Source organism: Erythrolamprus reginae, chromosome Z (genome assembly GCF_031021105.1).
Source record: "Erythrolamprus reginae isolate rEryReg1 chromosome Z, rEryReg1.hap1, whole genome shotgun sequence".
In the NCBI taxonomy this organism is placed as follows: domain Eukaryota; kingdom Metazoa; phylum Chordata; class Lepidosauria; order Squamata; family Dipsadidae; genus Erythrolamprus; species Erythrolamprus reginae.
In genome coordinates, this window is record NC_091963.1 from 79,273,131 (window position 1) to 79,297,904 (window position 24,774).

A 24,774-nucleotide genomic window follows, 5' to 3' on the forward strand; every position below is an offset into this window, starting at 1 on the left:
TGGGGAAATTATATACTAGTTTGGCCAATCAAAAGAAAAGAGGAGTAGCAATGTATATTGATGAATTAATTGAATCTAAAGAAATATATAATGATGGTGATGGAAGGATGTTGATAGTGCAATTAGACTTAGAAACAAAACCTCTGGTAACTGTCTCAATTTATGCACCAAATGATAATCAAAAACAATTTTACAAAGACTTGCATGAAAAAATTAATGAGTTATCAATTGAAAATATGATAATAATAGGGGATTTTAATGCAATTTCAGATGACCAAATGGATTATACTGAGAAAAGAAAAGAAAAAAAAGGTAATTTTACCGGCGACATTCTGGAAAATGAGTACAGAATTATCATTAAAAGATGTATGGTGAGAACACCACTTAAAAGATAAACAATATACCTTTTATTCCAACCCACACAAGACTTGGTCTAGAATTGACATGGCCTGGGCCAGTGTTCCCTCTAATTTTTTTGGGGGGTGGGCGGAAAAGTATAGTGTCTGAGCGGCAGTCCCTTCGGGACTGGGCGGCACAGAAATATTAAATAAATAAATAAACAAACAAACAAAAACCCACCCTGTTTTGCCTCAGAGAATTTCAAAATAAAATACTGTACTGTGTGTCTATAACAGTGAGCTCATAATAGGGCAACTCTATCAATATCAAAATGCCACTTAAATAGTTGAGCTAGTTTCAAACTAGATTTTGATTTTCTTTCTCTTTTCCTTCCTCTCTTTTTTCTATCTGTTTCTCTCTCTTCCTCTCTTCCTCTCTCTCTCCTTCCCTCTCACTCTTTCCCTCTCGGCTTCTGGGCAGGTTTGGAAAACTCTGAGTTGATGATGATTTTTAAGTGAGCGATTGCTCACTGCTCAGCTTAGAGGGAACTATGGCGTGGGCTCCTGCCCATATAATGGAACAAATTAGTAAAATAGAAATAGAGACAAATACTTGGGCAGATCATAACCCCTTATCTATATATTGGAAAGGCAAAAGGAAAATAAATAATTGGTCAATGAACAGAACTATAATAAAAGACCCAGAGTATAAAAAATGGATAGAGAAAGAATTAGAGATTTGTTTTTAAATAAACAAAAATACTGGTACTACCCCTCAAAATTTATGGGATACAACCAAGGCATATATACGTGGATTAACAATATCATTTATAGCGGGGGGGAAATAAAGAGAAGAAAAAATGCTATAAAAATTAGTAGAAGAACTTAAAAAATTAGAAATGTTAATGCAAAAAGAGAATAAGGATGACAAACTAAAAAACCAGAGAGAACTAATAAGACATAAACTGAGATTAATAGAACAAAAACCAATCGTAGAAAAGATAAAGAGAGCAAAACAAGAATATTTTGAGCATGCGAATAAACCTGGACGATTATTGGCATACAAATTAAGAAAAGAGAGAGAAAATAAAATTATAAAATATTTGACAGATTCAAAAGGCATAATAAAACATAGAATAGAAGATAAAAAGGAAATAGCATTGGAATTTTATAGACAATTATATAAGAAAGAAGAAATAAGCGAGGATTTAATTTTCAAATACTTGGAAAAAATAGAACTACCAGTTTTACCCGAAACACAACAGCAAAGACTAAATAAACCCATTACAGATATGGAACTAAAACAATCCATAAAGAATCAAAAAAATAATAAAGCGACTGGCCCAGATGCAATACCAGCAGAATTTTATAAATTGGAGATAGAAATACTTTTTTCAAATACGCTTGAGACATATAATCAAATATTGACAGAAGGTAAACTATCAAAAACATGGTCAGAAACTTTAATAACTTTAATAAATAAGGTTGATACGGAGAAAGAAAAAATTGAAAATTATAGACCTATTTCATTGTTGAACGTAGATTATAAAATTTTTATATCAATATTTGCTAATAGACTTAAAAGTATTATAAATAATATGATACACAGTGATCAAAATGGATTCTTACCAGGAAGACAAATTAAAAATAACTTAAGAATAATAGTAAATACATTAGAATATTATGAGCAGCATCCAGAAAAGCAAATGGCACTTATATTTTTAGATGCGAAAAAAGCATTCGATAATGTGGATTGGAACTTTATGAAAATACAATTAAACAAGATGGAAGTAGGAACAAAGTTTTTTAACATAATAGACGCTATATACTCCGAACAAACAGCTAAAATTATAATAAACACTGAACAGACGAAAAAAGTAGCTATACAAAGAGGAGTAAGACAAGGCTGTCCAATATCACCATTGTTATTTATTTTAACATTAGAAGCATTGTTGATAAAAATAAGAGCAGATGAGGAAATAAAAGGATTGAAGATTAAAAAAGAAACCTATAAAACACAAGCATTTGCCGATGACATGGTGTTTATTTTGGAAGATCCAACAGAATCTATCTTAAAGCTAATAAATTTAATTGAGGAATATGGGAAAGTTGCAGGATTGAAAATAAACGCAGATACTAACAAAAAATATGATTGAAACACAGAGAAAGTATTAAGTGATTTATCAAACATGAAAATCACAAAAAAAGTGAAATATTTAGGGATATGGATGACCTCCAAAGCTGTATCTTTAAAAAATGATAATTACTTAAAATTATTAAGTCAGGTTAAAAAAGACTTAGAAATATGGAGTAACTTACAACTATCATTTGTAGGAAGAATCTCTACAATTAAAATAAATATTCTTCCTAAAATTTTGTACCTCTTTCAAGCCATTCCAATAAATCCAGGAACGAAATTTTTTGCTGAATTAAATAAGATAATAAAAAAATTCATCTGGCAAGGTAAAAAAATCAAGAATAAAACAAAATTCATTAGAAGATCGTAAGGAAAGAGGAGGCCTTGGTCTCCCAAATTGGAAATTATATTATCATGCCACCACATTGACATGGATAAAAGAATGGCTGACCTTAGCAAACCAAAGGTTGCTTAATCTAGAAGGCCACGATCTGATGGTCAGTTGGCATGCATTTGTATGGTATGATAAATTAAAAATACATTCATATTTTAAAAATAATATTATTAGAAAAGCATTGATAGAAGTATGGAATGAAATAAAGATAAACCATTTCTTAGTAATGCCGGAATGGGTTTCACCCATTGAAGCTATCACACACCCGAATCTTAAAGAAAAAGGTAAAACCTGGAAATACAGGGATTTGTTAGATAATCAATTAAAATTAAGAACAAAACAAGAGTTACAGGAGTTAAGTATTGATTTAGATTGGTGGCAATATATGCAGATCAGCTCTAGATATCAAACAGATGTTAAGACTTATATTTTAAAAAAAGAAAATAACGTACTGACCAAATAATTATTTCAAAAGCCAAGACAATTGGAAATGTCTATAAATATTTATTAAATTATAGAACGATAGGTTGGATATTGAAAGATAACATGATCAGTTGGTGTACAAATTTTGGCAAAGAGATAAATTTAGATACATGGAAAAAGATATGGATGTATAATTGGAAAATAACAAAATCAATTTCCTTTAAAGAAAACCAAATGATTATAAAATCTTCACCTCCATTTTAGCGAGTAGAATCAAAGGATTTCTAAATTATTTTATACATTCAGATCAAAATGGCTTTCTCCCCGGGAGACAGCTAAAGAACAATATTAGAATCGTGTTAGACACGCTGGAGTATTATGAAGCCCATAATGAAAAACAGGTGGCGTTAATATTTCTTGATGCCCAGAAGGCTTTCGACAACGTGTCTTGGAAATTTATGATTAAACAGCTTGAATATATGGAATTTGGCCCCAAATGTATAAATGCAATAAAAGCTATTTACTCGGTCCAATCAGCTTATATTATTCTTAATGGAGACACATCGACAAAAATCTCTCTTTACAAAGGCACAAGACAAGGATGTCCACTGTCCCCTTTATTATTTATCTTAACCCTTGAAGTATTAACGAGAATTATTAGAGACAAGGAAGATATAAGGGGGTTAAATTGTAAGAAAGAAACCTATAAGCTTCAAGCTTTCGCAGATGACCTGGTATTCATCTTAGAAGATCCCTTAGACTCAGGTCCCAAATTATTAGAAGTTCTGGAAGATTACGGTACAGTGGCAGGCCTCAAAATAAATAAAACTAAAACTCAAATTCTAACCAAAAATATGCAACAATCACAGAAAGATATCTTATCAGCTAAATTGGATATTCAAATTGTCACAAAAATTAAATACCTCGGCATCAATTTGACAAACAGAGTGTCCAGCTTAAAATCAAATAACTATGATATTTTAATAGATAAAATACAAGCAGACTTGTCAAAATGGAGGAACTTACAACTTTCCCTACTTGGGAGAATTGCAGCCATAAAATTAAATACTCTGCCCAAAATTTTGTTTTTATTTCAAACAATCCCTATACAATTAAAACAGGAATTTTTTAATAATTTGACCAAATTAACTAACAATTTCATCTGGCAAAATAAACGTCCTCGAATCCGATTAAAATATTTACAAGGAAAGAGAGAAGAAGGAGGACTAGCTCTCCCAATTTGGAAGGATTACTACATTGCTGCATCTTTAGCATGGACGAGAGACTGGATGAGCCTAACAAATACTAGACTTCTTAAATTAGAAGGCCACGACCTCCATTCAGGGTGGCACTATTATCTCTGGGACGAAAAGCCGACAACCCACAAATACTTCTCCAACCACTTGATTAGGAAATCACTTATTGACACTTGGAAAAAAATCAAAACTAAACTTTATAAAGGAATTCCCATGTGGTATGCCCCTTTAGAAGCCTATGTACACCCTAATTTACACAAAAGAAATAATATAATAAGATATAATGACATTCTAAACTCAAATGGGGCAATTAAAACAAGGCTAGAACTTGAAAATCTGGGCCAAAAAGTGGAATGGTGGGAATACCTTCAGATTCAAACTAAATTTAACAAAAAAAAATCTGGGATAAGGAAAAATGCCCTACTAGATAAGCTATGTATAGGCCCTCAAGACAAGCTAATCCAAAAACTTTTACTGCTATTTAAACTACAATGAATTGGACAACTTCAACACAAAAATTAATGTTAAAAAATGGAACCTAGACCTCAAAAATGAAATTAAAGAGGAGGAATGGCAAACACTCTGGACTAGGAACTATAAATTGACTATTGCCACTTCCTATAAAGAAAATTTGGTTAAAATGTTTTACCGATGGCATATTACCCCAATTAAGCTAACCAAATTAAACAACAAACTCTCACCAAATTGTTGGAAATGTCAACAAGAATTGGGCACCTATTTCCACCTATGGTGGCAATGTAATAAAGCTAAATTATATTGGAATAAGATTGGAATTTGGATCGACGAAATATTAAATCTATCACTTGACAAAACCCCTGAATGTTTTTTATTGGGTATAATCAGACAAAATCTATCGAAACCCCAAGCACATTTAATCATTCACTTAACTACGACAGCAAGACTAACCTATGCGCAGTGGTGGAAAAATGAGGAGCTACCCCCAAATGAAGTAATAATTTAAAAAATAATGTACTGCGCAGAAATGTCGAAACTGACCTTACTAGTTAGAAATGAATCGTTGGCTGCGTTCAATAATTGTTGGGACCCTTTCTATAATTGGCTAGGGAGCAAAAGCGAGAACAACAGGCTTTAAGATTGTAACATTAGAAACAACCTTGAACTGTTACAAATCTGGTATAAAGTAATCTATTATCTTATATGATAGCATGAGACTTTATATGTATTTAAATATGTAACTTTATTATTATTTGTTAACTTCTCAACAATATGTTTATTTCAATTCTGGCATTTAACTCTTTTGATAAATTATTCGAAACATGGTAATGAACAAATATAATTGGATCTAATTTTCGTTTTCAATACAACTCCCCTGCTTATTCGCTGATACTTTTATCTGTTTTGTTTTTGTTTGTTTGCTTTGTTTTTTTTTCTTTTTTCCGTATTGTATGTGTTATGCTTTGTAATGTACCATATGTTGTATTATGATGTATACGTTTCTATTTTAATAATAAAAAACTTAAAAAAAAGAAAAGAAAACCAAATGAAGATGTTTTATAGATGGCACCTTCCACCATACAGAATTTCTAAAATGTTTCCGTCTGTATCGCCTATTTGTTGGAAATGTAAAAAATAAATTGGTACATATGATCATACATGGTGGACATGTCCTGAGACTAAAATATTTTGGAACAAAGTAGAGAATTGGATAAATGAAATAACAAAGGAGAAGATTAAAAAATCTCCTGAATTCTTTTTATTGGGTATTTCAAATACAAAGTATAAAAAAGAAATTTATTATTTAATAATACACATATTGGTTGCAGCCCGAGTAGTATTCGCACAGAAATGGAAAGAAAAGACAATACCAAAAGACACTGAGGTATTTAAAAAAATTATAGAATGTGCAGAACTAGACATGATGACTAAACGTTTGAATAATCAAACTGAAACAGAATTTTATAAAATATGGGACAAAGTATATGATTGGTGGAATTTTAAAAATAGAATTAATAATTAAATATATAGGAATATACAGTATAACTATTTGAAGAACTATAAGATAGAATGAAATAGTATATAGTATAACTAACTTAGAAGAGTATATCTTTTTTTTTCTGTATTACTAATACTTTGTTTATTCCTTTTCCTTTTGTATAAGTACATAATTAATTAATAAGTTTAATATTTAAAATATAGAATTAAATTAAATAAGAATGCAATTTACAAGTGTGGCATTTCTGCATAGATCTGATAACAGTTAGGGTTTTTTATATTTCTGTACTAGTTAGACTTCTCTGACAAGCGGAGCAATGGCAGCTCCTTAAATGTTTAAAGTTGTATGTCTTTGTCTTTTTTGAAAACAATAAAAATATTTTTTTTAAAAAGATATAAGAATGTAAGAGAATATGTGAAACAAGGATTCGTGAAACTACACTATGTGCCCACAACTGAACATATTGCTGATGTGCTGAATAAACCACTGCCAGCTGACCAACACGAATACCTCTGCAAGAAAATGTGCCTTATGTGAACAATGTCACTGATGACTTCCAAAGGGGTGTCACGCTGAATATTGCCAGCCCCAGAGACATTTAGTAATGAAAGAGTTAACTGTGTGTGCCTTACTAAGTTCCTCCTATTATGATGTAATATCCTGCCAAATCTAACATCACTTCCTTCTTCTTCCTCCTCATTCTCCATTCTCCCTTTTCTACCTCCATCATGTGAAGACATATTTGTTATGTTGTCCTCGAGACATGTTTTATTTTCTGTTTTATAATAAAGAAATCTTGTTTTGTACAAATGATTAAAGGTTTTCATCTATTGCCTCCGCGGGATTAAGGTTTTAACAGACTTTAATCACTCACAAACCGCGACAAGGTGATCCTATTTGGAAGAAATCCTCCAAATCTTTAGAATCATGGATATTGTATTTTTTAAATTCTCATTGAAGGCATTTGTAATTGCTTCTAAATGATGTTGGTTTTGCTTTTGCAAAAAAAAAAAAAATCAAAACAATCTCCTTAGGTGCAAGTCAGCTGAAAGTCCTAGAGAGACTGAAGGTAGATAATTCATTAACAATCAAGGCATGTCAAACTGATCTGTATTTCCTGAACTAGATACTGGATATTGGATACTAGATGTAGAAGTTGTTTATGGTTATTCCCAGTTTCTGGAAGTATTGTCTACAAGGTGGGAAGATGTTCCTCTAAAGCAGTGTTTCCCAAACAGTGTGCCACGGCACACTAGTGTGCCGCGGGACATGGTCAGGTGTGCCGCGAGCCCGGCCTGGCTGGAGCTTCCCTGGCGGTGACGGGAAGTGAGCTTTTGGGGCTCAGTGGGAGGGCGCCGGCCACTGCTGCTTCTAAGCTGCGTGGGCGTGCGACCGCACAGTCATTAGGAACCCCCCCCGGCAGAAATTTTTGAAGTGGCGCAAAGCCACGCAGTCCTGAATCGCTCCCTTCTCCGGCCAGCAAAGTCAGCTACCCGGGAAAGCGCCACGTTTGAAAAGCGCGCATTTAAAAAGCGCGACGCTTTCCCAGGCAGCCGGCTTGCTGGCCGGAGAAGCGAGCGATCCGGGACTGCGTGGCTTTGCGCCGTGATGACAACGGTGCCGTGGTGGCCTCCAAGTGCCGCCCTTCGTGGCGCCCCACCACCCGTTCCTGCAAGTAGAAGTCAGGCGGGGTACCGAGAGGCGGAGGCGGTGCGTGGCCGGGCGCTGAGCGCCATAGACACCCGGGAGGGCGAAGGGTTGGATGTGGCTGCTGCCTCTTAGGCGGAGGCGAGGGCAACAGCGGAGTTTGCACTGGGGCCATGCGGGGCCACTGATCCAGGGGGCCGCGGACCGGCAAGCCACCCTCCACTCTCTCTCCGCTCTCTCTTTCTCTCTATGTTGCTGGCGTGGTGCACGAGAGAGAAAGAGAGAGAGAGAGAAGGAAAGCAAGAGAGAGAGAGAGAGAGAAAGGGAGAAAGAAAGAAAGAGAGAAAGAGAGAGAGAAAGAGAGAGAGAAAGAAAGCAAGAGAGAAAGAGAAGGAAAGCAAGAGAGTGAGAAAGAGAAAGAGAAAGCAAGAGAGAGAGAAAGCCAGGGAGACAGAAAGAGAAAGAGTGTGTCTGAGAGAGAAAGCAAGAGAGAGAGAGAGAAAGAAAGCAAGAAATAGGGAGAGAGAAAGAGAGAAAGCAAGAGAGAGAGAGAAAGAAAGCAAGAGAGAAAGAAGAGAGAAGGAAAGCGAGAGAGAAAGCAAGGGAGAGAGAAAGAAAAAAGAATAAAAGAGATAGCAAGAGAGACAGAGAGAGAGAAAGAATGCAAGAGAGAGAAAGCGAGAAAGAGGGAGGGAAGGAGGGCGAGAGAAAGAGCAAAAAAGAGAGGAAGGAAGGAAGAAAGAAAGAGGGATGGGGAGAGAGGGAAAGAAAGAGGGGGGAGAAATAGGGCAAAAGGGAGGAAGAGAGGGGTTTTTGTCCAAACATTTTTAGCCCCCCACCCACCCACCCCCCCCCCACCCCGCTCAATGTTCCCCAGGATTTTGTAAGTGTGAATAATGTACCACAGCTCAAAAAAGGTTGGGAAACACTGCTCTAAAGAGATGTCTCTTGTGGCTTGTACAGATATTTTAAAATGTGAAACATTTTCTAACAACCAAGATGGAAGGGACCTTGGAGGTCTTCTAGTCCAACCCCCTGCTTAGGCAGAAAACCGACAAGTGGGTATCCAACATCTTCTTTAAAACTTCCAGTGTTTGAGCATTCACAACTTCTAGAGGCAAGTAGTTCCATGGATTAATTGTCCTCACATTCCTTGCTTCTAAATTGCTTCTCTCCTTGATTAGTTTCCTCCCACTGCTTCTTGTCCTACAGGTGCCGTGGAGAATAACTTGACTCCCCCTTCTCTGTGGCAGCCTCTTATTTACATTGTAAATAAGCTGTCTCAGACAGTTCTCTTAAAATAGAACTCTTATCAAATTGAACATTAAGTAATATCCTAATATACATTTTGAAACTTTGAACTAGAGGAATCAGCAAATGTATGATACTTTAGTGATTGGACAGATATTTAGCAAGATATTTAATAAATTCCACTGCTGGTTGGCATTTATAACCAAAGAAACAAAAGGGCCGCTTTATTGGGATCAGTAAACATAATTCGATGCTACATCACACAGTCCTAGATACTTGGGAAGCACCCGACTGGTGATGAAATATGAAATCCAGCATAGTGATCTCATTTGCTGTGTTGTATTCACATTATTTTTTTATATTATTATTATTATTATTATTATTATTATTATTATTATTATTATTATTAATTAGATTTGTATGCTGCCCTTCTCTGAAGACTCAGAGCGGCTCACAACAATTATAACAATGTGACAAATCCAATATTTAAAATACATCTAAAACCATGCAACACACTCAAACCATACATAAACTATATGAGCCCGAGGATGTCTCAGTTTCCCCCCGCCTGGTGACATAGATGGGTCTTCAATAACCTACGAAAGGCAAGGAGAGTGGGGGCGGTTCTAATCTCCAGGGGGAGTTAATTCCAGCGGACCGGGAATCAACAGAGAAGGCCCTTTCCCTGGGGCCTGCCAGATGACATCGTTTAGTCGACGGGACACAGAAAAGGCCAACTGTGGGAACTATTCAATCACTGGGATTCGTGCGGCAGAAGACGGTCCCGTAGGTATTCTGTTCCAATGCCATGTAGGGCTTTACAGGTCATTACCAACACTTTGAATTGTGACCAGAAACCAGTCGGCAGCCAGTGCAGGCCATGGAGTGCTGAAGAAACGTGGGCAAATCTAGGGATCCCCACGATAGCTGTCGCGGTTGCATTCTGCACGATCTGAAGTTTCCGAACACTCTTTAAAGGTAGCCTCATGTAGAGAGCATTGATTTAGTCGAACCTCAAGGTGATGAGGGCATGAGCGACTGTGAGTATGACTCCATGTCCAAATAAGGTCGCAATTGGTACACCAGGCAGACCTGTCCAAACACCCTCCTCACCACAGCTGAAAGATGGTGCTCTAATGTTAACTGTGGATCGAGGAGGACGCCCAAGTTGCGAACCCTCTCCGAGGCGGTCAACAATCCTCCCCCCAGGGTAATGGACAGACAGATGGAATTGTCTTTGGGAGGCAAAACCCATAGCCACTCTGTCTTGTCAGGGTTGAGTTTGAGCCTGTTGACACCCATCCAGACCCTAACAGTCTCCAGGCACCGGCACATCACTTCCACTGCTTTGCTGACTGGACATGGGATGGAGATGTATAACTGGGTATTATCCGCATACTGATGATACCTCATTCCATGCCCTTGGATAATCTCACTTCAACATTTAGATGTTGAAAAGTAAAGGGGAGAGGACCAACCCCTGAGGCACCCCACAAGACCTAGAGGTCAACCTCTGACCCCCCACTAACACCGACTGCGACCGACCGGAGAGGTAGGAGAAGAACCACTGCAGAACAGTGCCTCCCCAGTGTTTCGCTGACTGGACATGGGGTGGAGATGTATAACTGGGTATTATCAGCATACTGATACCTCATTCCATGCCCTTGGATGATCTCACTCAGCGGTTTCATGTAGATGTTGAAAAGTAAAGGGGAGAGGACCAACCCCTGAGGCACCCCACAAGACCTAGAGGTCAATCTCTGACACACACCCCACTAACACCGACTGCGACCGACTGGAGAGGTAGGTGGAGAACCATTGCAAAACAGTGCCTCCCCCACCCAGCCCCTCCAGCCGTTGCAGAAGGATACCATGGTCAATGGTATCGAAAGCTGCTGAGAGGTCAAGAAGCACCAGGACAGAGAATAAACCTCTATCCCTGGCCCGCCAGAGACCATCCATCAGCGTGACCAAAGCAGTTTCCGTGCTGTAGCCAGGCCTAAATCCTGACGAGGGCCTAGATAATCAACTTCTTCAAAGGACCGCTGGAGCTGGAGTAACACCACTGTCAGCGAACCAAATAGCTTGAGCAATAAATCAATTCCATGCCTGTGCTTCTCACTGTGCAAGATTTATTAACAGCCATGTCTGGATTCGACTGGAATCATTCCAACTCTGAGTCCCTTAGATTACATCCGGGTCAAAACCCCATCTCACATCCCCACACCCACAAGTGCAGTCATAAGGGCCAATCCTATGCAGAATTCCTTATTCCTTCCTGTGTTTGTTACTATGGCATCTGGAGAAAAGAATGTGTGGTGGCATCTCTTTCACACTCCCAAGCTGTGTCAGGCCCACCTTGGACTTCACATAATGACTTTGGGCCTGACAACCACCTTCTCAACAACCTTCCCCATAAAGGGAAGGTTGGAGACTGGGTGATAGTTGTTAAGTATGGCTGGGTTCAGGGAAGGCTTCTTGAGGAGGGGGAGCACACGTGCCTCCTTGTACGGAGCCAGAAGGGACCCCCTCCTCAAAGAAGCGTTGACAATCTCCTGCACCCAGCTCCGTGTCACCTCTCTGCTGGCCGAAACCAGCCAACAGGGACATGGATCCAGTAAAGAGGTGGTGGAACTCACAGCTCCCATGGCCTTGTCCACTTCATCAGGTGTCACCAGGTCAAACTCCACTCAGACAAGTGGACAAGGATGGGCCCCAGTCACCTTGACTGACTCGTTGTCAGTCAACTGCTATCCAATTGGACTCAAGGTCTGTCTGGATCTGAGCGATTTTATCAGCTAAAAATGTGTTAAAATCCTTGGCACTGCTCTGTAAGGGCTCCCAACTCCCCCCCCTGGTTAAGAAGGGTGTGAGTCCCCCTAAACAGAGCGGCCGGGTGAGATTCTGCTGATGCAATCAAGGTGCACATCTTGCCACCTTCAGCACCACTTTGTAAGTCTTAATACGAGCTCTTACAAGTGTTCGATCAGACTCGGATTTACTTTTCCTCCACCGCGTCTCCAGACATCTCTTCTGGTGTTTCAACTCCTGGAGTTCCTCGGTAAACCAAGGAGCTCTCTGGGGTCTAGTGCCATGGAGAGGTTACAATGGTGCAATGCCATGGCAAGAGACTCCGCCGAACTGTGGACAAGTGAATCTGGTAAAACCCCAAGTGCCCTCTGAAAGCCCTCTGGGTCCATTAGGCATCTGGGGCAGAACCACCTAATTGGTTCCACCTCCCTGCAGGGAAGGATTGGAGCCACGAAGTCAAGCCGCAGTAGAAAATGGTCTGACCATGACAAAGGCAGAACATCTAAGCCCCTTAGTCTCAGACCATTACTCAGTTGCTCCGAGAGAAATATCATGTCAGGTGCATGCCCCCACTCATGAGTTGGACCCTGAACTACTTGAGTCAGGTCCATGGCCATCATGGTGGCCATGAACTCCTGTGCTAACCAAGAGGATTCACCGAGTGACGGTAGATTAAAGTCCCCCAGGAGAATAAGTCCGGGGAACTCCACCGCCAACCTAGCCACCTCCTCGAGCAGCACAGGCAGGGCTGTTGGCATGCAGCTGGGAGGCAGGTATGCAAGCAACAAACCCACCTGAACCTCTAGGTCCTACTTCACCAAGAGGGACTTGCAACCCGCAATCTCGGGAGCAACGAGTCTACATAGGCAAAAAGTCACCTTGGCTATAATAGCCACTTCTCCCTGCTTCCCTGGGGTCGTGACTGATGGCATGCCTGAAACTTGGCTGGGTATATTTCACAGAGAAGAGCTCCTCCCTCCGGGCCCAGCCAAGTTTCAGTCATACATACCAGGTCAGCCTCCTCATCCACGATCAAATCTCGGATGAGGAGAGCTTTCTTTACCACTGACCTGGCATTGAGTAGCAGCAGCTTGAGCCCCGGGTCCGGATTACACTTGTTATCAGTAACCCGGGTTGAGCTCGTGGGGCTGGAACAAGGGATTGCTTTCAAGCAGCAATCTCTTCTTCCCCCAGAAAGGCTTGCCCCATGGCTCCCAACATATCTGCTTCTCCCAAAGACTTCCCTTTTACACCACTCTTTTAGCCACACATTAAACTCTGCTGCACATTAGCCATTCTCTTTTTCTTCCTTATATATAACAGATGCTGCTATGCTTATATACTGTATGTTGCAAATCTGTAGAATGCCTGGGAAGTGTTAGGCACAATGGTACAAATGGAGGCAAGAACTATGGTTTTTTAAAAACATCTCCACAATTATTTTGGGGCCAGGAGTAATTTCTTTTTACCAGCCAGAACTTACCAGCTTCCAGAGTCCTGACTACACACCTGTGGGGACATTTAGAGCCATCCTGAAGTCAGATATCCAAGGGGACAGCCCAGAGCACCAAACATGGAATGCAGAAGATGGCGGCCACACTCAGAGGCTGCCAGCAGCCCAAGATTCATAAAGATTGATTAATGAGGCTGGTAAGTGTAAAGGGCGACGGACGTGATGAGAGAATGGTCTGTGTGCTGGGAGCAGCCAGCCACCCAGAGTTATATAGACAGCCAACTTAACATTCAACAATTTGAACTTTCACTTTACCAGCCATTTACTGATGATGTCAAATGCACCAATGGGTGAGAGCAATCGGCGCCAAGACAAAGGAGAACGACGGCCGAGTTTTGCTTTGGCTGCTAGATGGGACCAGGGGCGTTTGCTGGTGAGAACAGCCAGTGCCCAGGAGAATGTGGTGCAGGACAAGGATTGAGAGATAAACTGTGAGTGGCCGAGGAAAAGTGACCAGGATATTCAGGGTGAGCCGGGGATGTACAGGAAGGGCTCACCAGCACCAAACCAAAATAGTTGGGTCAGTGAGGGTGACTGACAGTGGAGGGGATGTGGGAAAATACCTGAACTGTTTAGGTTTTAGGAACTCATTTATGTCACCAGACATGGGGGGATTAATGAGCCCCCTTCTGACTAGTTGGACTTGAGTATGGTATGATTGTGTAGTATCGATTGTTTTTTTTAATGATAGTGGGTTTTTAACTTTAGTTTTTAACTATTAGATTTCTACTGTACTGTTGTTGTCGTGAGCTGCCCCAGGTCTTCAGAGAAGGGCAGCATATAAATCTAATAAATTATTATTATTAATTATTATTATTTTGACCCAAAGAGAAAACAGAGCTGAGGGTGTGGGCTGGTGGGAGCAGCCAGCCCTGGGGACAACACCCTCATGGCTCTCTCCTATTTATTTATTATTTATTTATTATTTATTTATTAGATTTGTATGCCGCCCCTCTCCGTAGACTCGGGGCGGCTAACAACAATAATAAAACAGCATATGACAAATCTAATATTTAAAATAACTAAAAACCCTTATTAAAAACCAAACATACACACAAACATACCATGCATAAATTGTATAGGTCTAGGGGGAAAGGAATATCTCAATTCCTCCATGTCTGACGACAGAGGTGGGTTTTAAGGAGCTTACAAAAGGTGAGGAGGGGGGGGGCAATTCTGATCCCTGGGGGCAGCTGGTTCCAGAGGGTCGAGGCCACCACAGAGAAGGCTCTTCCCCTGGGTCCCGCCAAATGATATTGTTTAGTTGACGGGACCCGGAGAAGGCGCACTCTGTGGGACCTAGCTGGGATTCGTGCTGCAGAAGGCCGTCCCGAAGATATTCCAGGAGGTCTATTATTGTGTTATTGACCTCTTGTTTAGATGAAATTACAAGAGGTCTGTGAATACAGATGATAAGAATGAGAACTTTAGTGCCCCCTCTGATATTTGTTCCCCTTGTGAAGAAGAATAGACAATTTTTAACTCAGGACTCTCAGACAAATCAATTGGGACTTCTCAGGTCTTTAAAGAAGGACAATAATATTTCCCCCCTCATATTGATGAACTGGGACTATACTAGTTTGGACAAGTATTATAACATCTTATATCCTGACTCAATTGTATTTTTACTGGTTTATACTGTTTTTATTGTTTTATATTTCAAATTTATATTTTAAATACTTTTATGTTAACTGGAGTAGAATTTTAGTTTAAATTAAGGAGTGTATGTGTCAGAATATGTATGCTGTGAGATTGAATGAGTGATTATTTTAAGTAAATCTTGAGAAATTTATAGTAGAAATGAGATTTTATATGTAGCGAGTAGTGTATATGGAATGGCAAGCTGGCTGAGATGTTGGAGGACCTATAAAGATGGGAGAAGTACATATAAAAAAAAGTAATTGGAACTTATTGCTAAATAATAAAATTGGAAATATGTATGCTGCATTAGCAGATCAAAGGAAAAGAGGAGTAGCAATGTATGTTGAGAGTTCTATAAATTCCAAACAATTATTTAGTGACAATGAAGGTAGAATTTTGATTGTCCAGGTTAATATTGAACCTAGACCTCTTGCTATTGTTTCTATATATGCCCCAAATGATGATCAAATTGCATTTTATAAAAAACTACACCAAAAAATCATAGAGTTAAATTTGGAAAATATGTTAATTATTGGAGATTTTAATGCCATAACAAACAGGCAATTAGACCACTCGGGGGAGAAGAAAAATAGTAAAAAGAAAAAAAAGAATTTACTACCCTCCACTTTTCAAAAAATGAAAGCAGAACTGTTATTGAATGATATCTGGAGGGAAAGACATCCTCAAAGAAGGCAATATACTTTCTACTCAAACCCCCACAAAATTTGGACTAGAATAGATATGGTGTGGGCTCCTAAAACAACAGCAGAGTATATACAAGAGGTGGAAATAGATGTTAATACTTGGGCGGACCATAATCCAGTTATAGTCTACATGAGAAATAGTAAAAAGCATTACCACTGGCAAATGAATAGAAATATTTTGAAAGAGAAAGAATATAAAGAATGGATTGAAAAGGAATTAAAAATATTTTTCGAAATTAACAAAAATACAGATACTACTCCCCAAAATTTATGGGACGCAACTAAAGCATACATAAGAGGATTAACAATATCCTACACAGCAAAATATAACAAAGAAAAGAAAAGAAAATATGAACAATTAACGAATGAATTAAAACAATTAGAATTTATATCACAACAAAATATGAAAAATAAGGATTTGGGGGGAAAAATAAATTTAATCAAACACAAAATTAGACTGGAAGAACAAAACCAGACACTGGAAAAAATAAAAAGAGCTAAGCAACAATATTTTGAACATGCCAACAAACCAGGTAGATGGTTAGCATATAAACTGAGAGAACAGAGACAATCTAAATTAATTAAATATTTAGAAGACAAAGACGGAACAATAAAATATGACACAGAGGGAAAAGCAAACATAGTACAAATTTTTTTAAAGAATTGTACAAAGATGATAATATCGAGGAAGATGAAGTATTTAAATACTTAGAGAGTTCAGAGTTACCACAATTAACAGAAGAACAACAAGAGAGGATGGAGAGTCCCATAACAATGGAAGAACTCCTTATAACTATTAAGAAGCAAAAAAACAACAAAGCCACAGGGCCAGATGCTATCCCAGCAGAGTGGTATAAAATAGAAAATGAAACATTAAGACATAATATGCTGCAAATCTTTAATGAATGCAGGTTAGATGGTAAAATTCCCAAATCATGGTCTGAATCTTTGATAACTTTAATTCACAAATTAGATACAGCAAAGGAAAAAATTAAAAATTATAGACCAATATCATTATTAAATGTAGATTATAAAATATTTATTGCAATATATGCAGACAGGTTGAAAACGGTAATAAATAGTAAAATCCACTCAGACCAAAATGGTTTCCTGCCAGGTAGACAAATTAAAAATAATCTTAGAACAATTATTAATGTATTAGAATACTATGAGCAACATTCTGATAAAACATTATCATTAATGTTCTTAGATGCTCAAAAAGCTTTTGATAACGTTAATTGGACATTTATAAAGATGCAACTAAATAGAATGAGATTTGGCCCTAAATTTGTTAATTTAATAGACGCTATTTATTCAGAACAAACAACAAAAATTATATTAAATAACGAGCAATTGGAAGTGTTTAAAATAAATAAAGGAGTTCGGCAAGGATGTCCTATTTCACCTCTCCTGTTCATTATGACTTTAGAAACACTATTAATAAAAATAAGAGCAGATTTAAAGATAAAAGGGTTAACAGTTGGAAAAGAGATATATAAAGTCCAGGCTTTTGCAGATGATCTGACCTTTATAATGGAAGACCCGATAGTCACAGCACCAACATTAATCCAGATAATAGAACAATATGGTAAGGTAGCAGGTTTGAAAACAAATAAAAATAAAACAAAATTTATAACCAAAAACATGAATAAATCACAAGAAAGTAATTTAGAATGTATTACTGGAATACAAATAGTTTAAAAAGTAAAGTATCTGGGAATATGGCTAACAGCCAAAACAATAACATTAAAGAATGATAATTATATAAAATTAATTAATGAAATTAAAAAGGATTTAGAAATATGGAATAACTTAAAAATATCCTTTCTGGGAAGAATTGCTACAATTAAGATGAATATCTTACCTAAGGTATGATTTTTATTTCAAGTGATCCCAATAAATCCAGGGGCAAATTTTTTCAAAAATCTAACAAATGTGGTTAGAAAATTTTTATGGCAAGGAAAAAAGGCAAGAATTAAGATAAATATGTTAGAAGATATAAAAGAGGGGGGGGTTTGCCCTCCCAAATTGGAAATTATATTACCAGGCAGCCGCCTTAACATGGATTAAAAATTGGATAACCCTAGAGGACACGAGAACATTAAAATTAGAAGGACATGATCTTATGCTTGGCTGGCATACCTTCATTTGGTACGATAAAGACAAAAATCATTCTTATTTTAAAAGACATACATTAAGAAAATATTTATTTGATGTATGGAAAGATATAAAGAAAAACCACTTTTTAACAATTCCGGATTGGGTTGCCCCATTAGATGCAATAATACATCCAAATTCCATCAAGGATACAAGAAAAATAAGATATAAAGATTTGTTAGATGATCAAATGAAATTAAAAACTAGAATTAAATTACAAGACGAAGGGATACAAATCGATTGGTGGCACTATGCACAGATTAGATCTAGATACCAGAAAGACAATATACTTTATATATTCAATAAAAATAAAAATTTGTTAAGTGATTTAATTACTAAAAATCAAAACAGGGTAATTGGGAAAATATACAAATATCTGGTTGCTCACAAGAATATTGATTTAACATTAAAAGATAGTATGATACTGTGGTGCAGAAATATAGGCAAAGAAATAGATTTAGACACATGGGAGAAAGTTTGGATGTGCAATTGGAAGATGACAAAATCAGTTTCTTTGAAAGAGAATCAAATTAAAATGTTCTATAGATGGCATCTCCCACCAAGTAGAATAGCAAAAATGTTCCCTAAGACATCACCTTTGTGTTGGAAATGTAAGAAAGAAATAGGATCCTACTACCACCAATGGTGGACATGTAATAAAGCCAAAATGTATTGGAAAATGATAGAGAAAATGACAAAAGAGATTACAAAGCAAAAAATAGAAATTACCCCGGAGTTCTGTTTACTAGGAATTACTAACCAAAATTACAAAAAAGAAATCTTGTACTTAATCATACATATTTTTACAGCGGCAAGGATTATTTACGCGCAAAATTGGAAAGAGGAAAATATCCCCAAAGAAGAGGGAGTTATTACAAAAATATTAGACTGCGCGGAGATGGATATGATGACAAGACGCTTGAATGATCAAGAAGAAACGAAATTTTATGAAACATGGAACAATGTTTATGAATGGATAGATAAGAAAATAATAATAATAATAATAGAAGATTAATAATAAGTATAGATATTTTGGTTTAAATCTTTCTTTTCTTTTTATTGAGATTAATATTAGATTTAGTTTATATACATAGAATTGACAAGATTGTTTCACTTTATATTAGTTATAACTATTTCTCTTTTTTATAATATCACTTTTTCCTTACTAGATATTTCTGTATTAGTAGTATTGAATTACGCATTTAACCATGTATTCCTTTTTCTGTATCTGCATTTATACTTTTGAGAAAAGCGGGGATGATACATCTCCACATTCTATGTTGAATGTTTGTAAGTCTGTGTTATTTTAAGAAAATTAATAAAAAAATATTGGAAAAAAAAAAAGATGGGAGAGTGACTTTGGGTGTGTTGGAGAGCCGGGACATTACAGTTGTAACTGGGAGGGGCAGGTACGGAGGGATGCAAGGGATAGGCCGCTCCCAGGGAATGAGGACTTGCTGTTTGAAAGCATCAATTGCATTGAAAGTGAATCCTTTTTCTGATGCCTCAGTCTCATCCCGTGTAGCTGGTGTCAGATGTAGTCTGGGCAGGGAAGGGGTAGGACAGTGGCTGTCATTATCCAGGAGACTCTAAGCCCTCATAGGGTCCCTGCTCCTGAGATTGCCAGATGTGAGTCACTCCTCTTGAGGTTGGACTTAGGGGTTCAGGTGGGCTTGCTGTTAACATATCTGCCTCCCAGCTATGTTACAACAGCCCTGCCTGCACTATTTGAGGTGGTAGCCAGGTTGGTGGTGGAGTTCCCCAGGCTTAATCTACCATCTCCTGGTGAAACCTCAGAACTGGTGCAGGAGTTCATGGCTTCCATGACAACCATGGACCTGACTCAAGTAATCCAGGGTCTGACTCATAGAGGGGGACACACACTTGACCTAGTATTTCTCTTGGAGCAGTGGAAAAATAATCTGGTTTTAAGGGATATAGTCATCACGCCCTAGTTATGGTCAGATCACTCCCTGCTGAGGCTGGACTTTGACCGACCAATCCCCCAGCACAGGGAGGTGAAACCAATTAGGAGGTTCTGCCCCAGGTGCCTAATGGATGCAGAAGGGTTTCAGAGGAAGCTTAGGGATATTCCTGATTCATTAGTCTGTAGTCTGGCTGGATCTCTAGTGACAGCCTGGAATAAAGCCACATCAGGGGCTCTGGACCAGATTGCGCCTTTGTAGCCTCTCCAAGGTAGCAGACCCTGAAGATCTCCTTAGTTTACTGAGGAACCCCAGGGGATGAAAAACTGGGCACAATTCAAGATGTTGGATATTACCTATAAAGCCCTATATGGTTTAGGGCCAGATTATCTATATGGGACTGTCTCCTGCCACATAACTCCCAGAGACCACAGTTGGCCTACTCCTGCAATGCAGGTTGGCAGGATCATTAGAGCACACAGTTGGCCTACTCCTGCAATGCAGGTTGGCAAGATCACAGGGGAGGGCCTTCTCTGTTGTCGCCACTGTTCCCTCTAACCTGCGCTATGCGCTATAGTGCAGGAGATTTGAGAACTTGGTACACAAGTTTTTAATTCTGGCACAGAGGTCTCAAACCTCTTTCTCCCCGGGCCGGTGGCCAGAAAAATTTGGAAGGCGCAAAGAAGGAAGCTCAACGTCCGGTCTCGCAACTTCTTGCTGAGGGTGCGAAGAGCAAAAAGTTCTGAGACCGGAAGCTGAGCTTCCTTCCTTGTGCCTTCCAAATTTTTCCGCCCACCTTGTTCCTCCTAGGTGCGCTGCCCAAGTTAGCCAGTCCTGGCAGCTCTACAGGAACCCCCAAGAACATGGCGCTGGTGCGGGCGATGGCTCTGCCCCTTCAGGCTCCCGCTCCTTCCCCACCGCCCGCGTCTACCACCGGCACCTCCTGCCAAGCCGTTGGCGTGGGTTCTTCAGGCGGGAGCTGCCGCTTCCCTCTGGGCTGCCCAGTCACGCAGCCATAGAAGGTGCCCTGGAAAAAGCGGTGGTCAGCCTCCCCACCCCCAGAGGTGCATGGCTGGGCACAGAAGTTCACCCTGAGTAAGGAGGCAAGGATTGCGTGCCTGCTAGCTGAGGCACCTCCACATCTGAGGCCAGAATGACAGCGGCAAGGAGAATGCCCCCTCAATCTCACCCAAGGTAACAGAAGGCCTGCCAAAAGCCGAGCCGGGCAAAACACATGCACATACACAGACATGCCCTCCTCCTCTTTCAGTGGCTGGCTTCCATTTTCAGAATGGGGACTGAATGTGAGTCCAGGGTCTGAGGGTGGAGGCTTGTCAGGCGAGTCCTGCGCAGGGAGAGAAGAGGGTGAAAGAGAGGAAAGAGAAAGAGAGAAGTGGAGAGAAAGAAAAGGGAAAGAGAAGGGAAAGAGAGGGAGGAAAGAGAGGGTGGGAAAGAGAAGTGGAGAGGAAGGAAGGAGTGAGGGAGGGAGGGAAGGAAGAGAGAGAAAAGTGGGGGAGAAAGAGAGGGACAGAGAAAGGGAGGAAGAGAGGAAGGAAGGAAGAGAGATATATAAAGGGAGGGAGGGAGAAAGAAAGAGTGAGAGGGAGGGAAAGAGGGACGAGAGAGGGAGAGGAAGGAAGAGAAAGAGAGAAAAAGTGGAAGGAAGAGAGAAGGAAGGAAGGGAGAGAGAGAGAGAGAAAGAAAGAAAATTAAAATCTAGTTTGAAACTAACTCAACTATTTAAGTGGCATTTTGATACTTAGCAGAGTTGCTCCATTCCAAGGTCACTGTTATAGACACACAGTATTTTATTTTGAAATTCTCTTGAAATTTATTTTTTAAAATTTGAAATTCAGCTCTCTTTACTTTATGAGCTCAATGTATCCTTGCCTTTCTTTTCCCTCACCCCAAAACAATCTCTTCCAAACAGTTTTCTTTACTTTATGAGCTCAATGTGTCCTTGCCTTCCCGTTTCCCTCACCCCAAAACGATCTCTTCCAAACAGCTTTCTCTTCTTTGTGAGCTCAATATGTCTTCAAAATGCCCCTTGCCTGCTGCTACGTTCTGTGCCTGAACTCTCTCCAAAATGCCCCTTGCTTGCTGCTACGTTCTGTGCCCAATCTCTCTTTAAAATGCCCCTTGCTTGCTGCTATGATTTGAGCCTGATCTCTCTTCAAAATGCCCCTTGCTTGCTGCTACATTCTGTGCCTGATCTTTCTTCAAAATGCCCCTTGCCTGCTGCTACATTGTCCACCCGATCTCGTTTCCAAAATAATCTCTTGCCTGCTGCTTCCTCCGGTTGCCACTTTTTTTTAAAGCCTTAAAGTTTTGAATTTTCCTAATTGGTTTCCATGCATTATTCGCTTTTACATTGATTCCTATGGGAAAAATTGCCTCTTCTTACGAACATTTCTACTTACTAACCTGGTCATGGAATGAATTAAGTTTGTAAGTAGAGATACCACTGTATTAATAAAAATCTTAGGATACAAGCAACAAGTTACAGTCATACAGTCCTAAGTAGGAGGAAAAGGGGGATGGGAATGATGGGAAAAAACTAGTAGAAATAGAAGTGCAGACTTAGTAAAAGTTTGACAGTGTTGAGGGAATTATTTGTTTAGTAGAGTGATGGCATTTGGGAAAATGTTCTTGTATCTAGTTTCATGGTAAGAAGTTTTCTGTAACAATGTTTTGAAGGTAGGAGTTGAAACAATTTCTGTCCAGGATTTGAGGGGTCATAAATATTTTCACCGCTCTCTTTTTGACTCGTGCAGTATACAGGTATTCAATGGAAGGCAGGTTGGCAGCAATTGTTTTTCTGCAGTTCTGATTATCTTCTGAAGTCTATGTCGATCTTGTCGGGTTGCAGAACCAAAACAGACTGTTATACTGTTATACTGACAAAGTTATACTCCTATATGTGATATTGTTAGACGAAAAGTTATGGGAAGTAGTAATAGAAGGTAGAGTAGATAAGGGAAGGTATCAGGATGGAGATTGGACTGCCATTCATTCATTCATTCATTCATTTTCTAAGCTGCCCTTTTCCTGAGACTCAAGGCGGCTTACAATATATTAATATATAACAGTGGAAGAAATCAAAATTAAATAAAACAACACTTTAAATCTCTATAAAAAAACCTGAACTTAAAACATCTCACAGACAGCCCACTTCACACAATTCTGTCATATCTCCAACAGTCAGACAATAATAGGGGCTGGAACAAAGTAACCAAGTTCAACAGCCCCACACCTGCCGGCACAGATTTTTTTTAAACTCTTCCGGAAAGCCGGGAGAGTGGGAATAGTACGTATTTTGGGGGGAAGTTGATTCCAGAGGGCAGGGACAACCACAGAGTAGGCCCTTCCCCTAGGTCCCACCAGCTGGCCTTGTCTGGCTGACGGGACCAGGAGAAGACCGACCCTGTGGGCTCTAACCAGTCGATGTGATACATAAGGCAAGAGACGATTTCATATGCTGCTAAAGCCTCAAAAGAGGAAGAAATTGCCAAATCTATAAAGAAGGGGGATAAAACCTTCTTCAGATATACAGTATTAGTGATAAGAAGAAGAAAAACTGCGGCATCACGAAGCTTAGTACAGGGAATAATACATGCATTAATGGGAATAAGGAGATTGCTGACCATTTCAATAGCTACTTCTGTTCAGTTTTCTCAAAATAATACTATAGAGGGATACAGCATTGCTTCCAGCTGTACAGATTCAGCTCCAGTGATCTTAGAAGCCGATGTCTTAGAAGAACTTGAACAATTAAAGATAAATAAGGCAATGGGTCCAGATGGCATCCACCCCAGAGTTCTTAAAGAACTCAGATCTGTCATTGCTACCCCCCTGACTGATTTGTTTAACCAATCCTTGTTAACAGCAGAAGTTCCTGAGGATTGGAGAATGGCCAGTGTTGTGCCTATCCACAAGAAGGGCAGTAGAGAAGAAGCTGGTAACTACAGGCCAGTTAGGTTGTCATCAGTTGTAGTTAAAATGATGGAGACTCTACTCAAAAAGCGGATAAATCAGCACCTAAAAAACAATAACTTATTGGACCCAAATCAGCATGGCTTTACTGAAGGCAAATCATGTCAGACTAATCTCATTGATTTCTTTGACTATGTCACAAAGGTGTTGGATGAAGGTGGTGCCGTGGATATTGCCTACTGGACTTCAGCAAAGCCTTTGATACGGTTCCACATAAAGAGCTGATAGATAAATTAGTGAAGATTGGACTTAATCCCTGGATAGTTCAATGGATTTGCAGCTGGCTGAAGCATAGACATCAGAGTTATTGTTAACGGCGAGTATTCTGAGCAGAGTCAGGTTACAAGCGGTGTGCCACAAGGGTCTGTTCTGGGTCCTATTCTTTTTAATATGTATTTATTTTTATTTATTAATAGAGTTGAAAGGGACCGTTAGGTCATCGAGTCCAACCCCCTGCCTGAGCAGGAAACCCTACAGCACCCCAGCCAAATGGAAGTCCAATCTCCTCTTGAAGGTGTCCAGAGTTGGGGAGTTCACCACCTCCCCTGGCAGGCAGTTCCATTGGTTGATCGCTCTGACCATCAGGAAGTTCTCACAGAATGTTTGTGA

General features: G+C 39.3%; 1 protein-coding gene across 11 annotated transcripts in view; it reads right to left on the reverse strand.

Moving 5' to 3' along the window:
• The window catches only part of CDCP1 (CUB domain containing protein 1), a 171,158-nt gene that overhangs the window by 109,874 nt on the left and 36,510 nt on the right, over positions 1-24,774 (reverse strand). For 2 of the 11 annotated variants that reach the window (XM_070727361.1, XM_070727360.1), the window contains exon 2: positions 21,362-21,517. The exons of the other annotated variants lie outside the window; for them this stretch is intronic. The gene's annotated coding sequence lies outside the window, so the exon portion shown is untranslated. The remainder of the gene's footprint in view (positions 1-21,361; positions 21,518-24,774) is intronic. 11 annotated transcript variants of the gene reach the window in all.